Here is a 6,000-nt window from a genome sequence, read left to right as displayed (position 1 = left end):
ATCAAGCATTCTGCTCATCAAGATATTTCTTTAATTTCATATGTCCTCTTCCCTGTTTTGTCATTGCCAAACTGTCAACCCATTAGTTTCCAGGTTTGGAACTTTGCTTACTGCCACAGGTCTGTCTAGCAGTTTTGTGCTCCCTCTCTGTACCTTCTTCCAGGTTCTTTTCTTCTGATTTTAATCAGAGATTTGAGGTGCCTGCAATACTGGAAATGTTCTACTCCCATAATGTTAGGTGGCATTACTTGATTGAATAAAATGTCCTCAGAGGCATGTAGATTGCCCACACAGCAGTAATGAAACCATACCATGTCCAGCAGAAGGCAGAATCTATCTCCTCCCAGTGCTGACTTCAGTTTCACTTAATGTATCATATAGTTCTGAGGGAAGTATTAAGTGAGATAGTGCAAAGAACAGCTTTTGTACTTGATTCAGGAAGTATACTTTCAGGACACATATCTTACATGACAAGAGGCAGCACAAGCGAACAAATTCATAAAAGATATTAAATGTGAATATGTTCTTTCTATCTTCTTTCTTTTAATCAGGGCCAAATGCTGTCCTTTTTTGCTATGGACCAAAGAGGACCTTTAATGTTAAGCTTTCTTAAACCACACTGTTGAATTGTTTTGAGGGCATTGGATAAAGTTTTTAAAACTATAAAAACTGATTCTCTCAGTAAGAAATCTCAGGATTTATATTACAGATCCAATGGTGTGCCACAAGAGTGACTTCAATCCAAATTTGCAACATCAATGATGTCAAAGTGATTTTAAGGGGACCATTATTCTTCTACTTTTTCTGTCTATTGCAGTCAGAGATTCCATTTTTCTGCTGCTCAGCAACTTCTTCAATCGTTATTAGGAAAGATGATCTTATAAAGTACTAATTTTGGCCAGCTGAAAGATTTTCTTTTTAACAACTTCCAATTACTCTTTATTCCACTCTCTAGCTATAGAAGATAATGTATTAATTTCCTTTCATCCCCAATGATATCAAGACTCTGTTTTTTAGTGCTTAAGAGTTGGATTGAATCAAAGAAGTAAAAACTGTGGAGATCCATCAAATTGCTCAATCTATTTCCAAACAAAATTATAATTTTTATGAACAACATAGAATCATAGAATAGTTTGGGTCATAAATGACCTTTAAAAATCATTTTGTTCAACCTCCTGCCATGGACAGGGACATCTTTCACTAGATCGGGTTGCTCAAAACCCCATTCAACCTGATGTTGAACACTTGAAATGAGAGGACATCCACAACTTCTCTGAGCAATCTGTTTCAGTGTCTCACCACCTGTACTGTAAAAAATGTCTTCCTTATATCCAATTTAAATCTACTATCTTTCAGTTTAAAGCCCGTCTCTAACCACCTCCCTGTCTTTTGTATGTTTCAGTGTGTCTTCCAGGAGGATCTGTTCCATGATGTTACTGGGCATGGAGGTGAGGCTGACTGGTCGGTAGTTCCCAGGGTCCTCTTTTTTACCCTTTTTAAAAATGGGTGTCATGATATATTGATGCATATTTTCAAAAGCCCCATCAAGAGGCACGAACAAAAACTTTAGCTGATCATAATACATTCATCATCAACCTTAAATATCTTTCTCTTGTTCTCAATTTTGAAATGCGTTTTTGGATATCAAATGAGGGTAATACATTTAGAAAACTAACAAAAAAATCACATTAAGCATCTGTCTACAGAAAACATTCAATGACCAACTTCAATTATGTAAACTTAAATTCATTTACTTGATTTTCATTCATTTATTCAACTTTTTCCTACCTTTTCTTTCATAATGTCTTTCATGCTTCTTCACTGTTTGGTAAGAATGGTATGATATGGGTTACTAGATATGCTCTTCATCTCTGAGACTTCTTTTAATAGTCATCATGTTTATAAATGCAGCTTTACTGCTTAGTGTTAAAAGTCCTGTCAACAGAATAGCATTTGCATCATGGATCACATACTGTTCTTGAACTTTGAATGTAGAATAACTACTATACTTGGTGAAATCTATTTTAGATGCAAATGCTTGTCATAAAAAGTAATCCAGTGGATTACGAGAAAATCATGCCACTGTGCCCATAATTACATTATGACATTTGGAACTGAAAAACAGGAGTGCGTTGGTTTTAGCAAACAAATCAATTGACATCCAAATATTTCAACACAAATTATTTAAATAGAATCACTGTTCTTCACAACAACCAAAACCAATGAGGTGTGCCTCAAAATATTAAGGTATTCACTGTTTTCACCATCTTCTAAACTTTTACTTTTGCAGCCAAAAGGCTCATCACTGTTCAAAGTATGTCTGAGCATTTCAGCAATCTTGTTACTCCTGATTTCTGTTAACTGATACTATATTTATGACCTGCTCTTGAGAAGAATCCCTTTTCTTTCAGCCAATTAGCTTATATCCATCATGCTCATGGCCAGCCTCCTCTAGTGCGGACTGATTATGCCAACAGAGCACAGTAGACAGGGCAATAGTTGTGTCAGAATCCATTTCGCAGGACTCTGGGTCTATTCACACACACTGTGGACTTTCAGTCATGCCACAAAATCAAGATATGACACTTGTACTCTTGCCACACAAATACCATGTTAATATATCAATTGTTTGCATGGTCTTTGATATCTCAGGCCACACTTTTCTTCTTGCGAGAAGCACTTTTGGGAGCCTGAAAACCTCTGCAGAGCTGTTCTGCCATGTCTGAAAAACTATCCGGGCAGATTATTTCATTTATGTACTCTTACCTGCTGTCTGAGGATATGATATAGGTGTAAAATTATTTCTAGAAAGGTCCAAATCTGCTCAAGGTACACTCTTTAATAATTAGTGTTTTCTTATAATATTCCCAAAGTAACTTCAGGGCTGTTGGACAGCACGCTGTATTTGTGTTTTAAAGCATGATGCTAAGTTTCTTTTTGTTCAGTTGTTTGTTTTTTTTTTTATTTGCATGCACAGCAAAGAAGTTGTCATTGTGGAAGAATGTCAAATGCTGGAGAAGACTGGGGCTATGCAGCTGAGTGAGATGTGGCTTGGTTCTGCCAGTACTGCCTATCAGAGTGCTTGCTGACGCAATCCAATCCATTAAACTGTTTTTAGCTTTTGCTTAGAGATAGGAAGGTATAGTTCCCCTCCAGAAGGCATCCTGGGCAAACTGTTCATATGATCAGTTTGTAAATGAGTACCAAGGAGCAAAAGAGGGAGTGATACAAACATAGAGATTTTTATTTACCATCTGATAATCATTTGCCATTACTATTATACTACTGTATATACTACTATACTGCTATGGTACTAATACCATTTGCAGGCTTATTAATCTAAAACATCCTGAAATATTCACACAGATTTAAAACAGTGGTACTTAGCTAAAAAATCTATTGGGAGACAAACCAAGTCTGAGATACGTGAAGTACTATGGTTTGGAACTGTATTAGTGGAAAATTGCTGACACGTATAATGTCCAATATTACTTGTATAATTTACTACAGTAAGGTTATCTCTGAAAACGCATTACCTTCATATTTGGGCTTTTCATCAGACATGATACCTAACAAAAATAAATACTTGCATGGAAAGGTATTTGTTACACTCTTAATTTCACCTCCACTGAAATGGAAAGCAGAATTAATTACTGAATATGTATTGTATCCTCCCTGGCCTCTAGCTGCTGCTCGAGGAACGTCTGAGCCTTCCATGGATTCTCTGTTATATCCCACAGTCCTGTGCAATGCCTTGGTTAGCTAGTGCTATTTCATACTCCTAAATCAGAACTAAGCTCTTATGCTCTGGCAGACAAAGCACTCCTTATAATGTTGAGATCTCTTGGTTTTTTTCTTGTTATAATCTCAGAAGCAAGCAGAGCGCAACAAAACTAATATTTGAAATTAAAAAGGCAGCCCACTAAAGAGAAACCTTAAAAAAACAAAACAAACAAAAAAACCCAAAACCAAACTGCATAACAAAAAACAGAGGTGATAATATGTGCCAGCGTGATTAATTGTTTAAAAGAAGCATATTAGTTGTTTTGAAGGTACTGAATACTGTGTCTCCATCTATCCTGAATGGTCTCCATCCGCCAAACTGTGTTTTTCAGAAGATGAGTTTCTTGGTGGCAGTGTTTGTACTCTCCCAACAGAGTGCAATGAGTTTCTGTGCATTGGACAATATAAATTGACTTCTCAATTAAAGTACTTTCATGGAGGAAATCTATGCCTTTGATAATATCAGATGCACATAAACACACTAAACTGAAGTGGCCTTTAAAAATTATTTATTCTATTTTTTATGTGGAATTGTTCTTTAGAAAATAGCAAAAAACTCTAGCTAAAGAGCTTTGTCTCACAGGTGTATTTTCACTAATGTCAAAGTGCTTGGGTCAGGTCTTGTAATGCGTCTGTTAAAAAAAAAAGAGAGAGCAGAAATGCTACACACATGTGTGTATACACATACACATATGCTTATTTGAATGAGGAAACCCTCTGGAATCACATGACTCTACTGCAAAAACAACCTCTGGCCATTATGCATCTGCTCTTGCCATTAAGAAAAACATACAATCTAAACTGGAAAACAGTGACTTTTCCATGTATCTTCATTGTAAAAATAAGATATTTTGACAGCAAATATCAATTTATTTTTAATTTATTTTTAATGGAGACAATTCATGTGATGTCTTGCCTTTCTAGTCCAAACAATGGGAATGGTATATTTTATCTATGGTGTCCCTTCCCATGGCAGGGGGTTGGAACTAGATGATCTTTAAGGCCCCTTCCAACCCAAACCATTATATGATTCTGTGATTCCATACACATAGTATTTAAATAGCTAGTGAATGTAGGGCTTATAAAAGCAAGATGTTATACAAGCTTACCATGTAGAACAGTAGACAGAAATCATAGTCTTGGCACTGTAGCTATTTCAGTTCTATTAACATCACAGAATAAAGCATCCTGAATGAACTGTACTGTGCCAATTTACATGATTGTTTAGAGAGGTACACAAATGTGGCAAAATGGGACTGAATTCCATTACAGAATTTATATCTAAATCTAGAGACACAAAGAGCTGTATCTATCCATCCTAGGCAGAAACTGCTGCATTCCTCACGTTCTTACTTTTATCAAGAATTCTAGCACAATCTAGAATAGGAAAACTTCTCTGCTTAGTGGACCTTAAGCTCAATAGATGGGTTATGGATATAGTACATGAGCCTTGACTTATATAGGTATTTGGTGACATTTTAGAAATTAAGGTCATTTGAACAGCGTTTGCTTTCAGGAAAGCTGAAAGAGAGGATGTAGCCAAAATAAAAGTGCATAACTGAAGACCCACCAATTTCAGATGAGTTCAGATTTAAATTTTCGTGTTATCTAGAATATGGATGCTAAGAGGAAAAACATTGGAAAATGTGAGGTCTACTCCCTAAGCAACAGCTATATCCTACAAAATGGTTGTAAAAATTATATGTGTGTCTCTGGCATGTAAACATACCCCATAATAAATGACTAAAAAATTTGAAAGACATAGTTGGCAAAACATGGAGTAAAATATGCTACTTATCATCATTGTGTATCAGACATATAGAAAAGAAAAACTGACAGATGAGTAAAATGCATACTGCAACTAATTAACGTTCATCTAGAATGGTTTAGAAATTAATCATGCTGAATTTAGCTCTTTTAATGAAAGTAAATAAGTTGGAAATGAAGACTGGCAGGTCATCTTCTAGGGGGCTGTCAGCTCTTTGATTTTTTAGAAACCAATGAATGTTTGAGTGTTTTCATAGTTTGTTAAGTGGTAGTGAAGCACTATCAAGCATGGATATTATATTGTCATGTCCTATTTTCTCTGTCTGCTGAGGTTCTTTCCTTTTTTGAATCTTTTCCTCTCTAAACAAATCCACATTGTGTTTTGACTTTCTAGTCATTGGTCAGATAGAGCAAAAGTGGTGAGGAGTGCACGCAAAAGAAGTGCATTAT

This window comes from Rissa tridactyla, chromosome 2 (assembly GCF_028500815.1).
Source record: "Rissa tridactyla isolate bRisTri1 chromosome 2, bRisTri1.patW.cur.20221130, whole genome shotgun sequence".
NCBI lineage: Eukaryota > Metazoa > Chordata > Aves > Charadriiformes > Laridae > Rissa > Rissa tridactyla.
The sequence above is the reverse complement of the archived record's forward strand: the minus strand, read 5'-3'. Positions refer to the sequence as shown.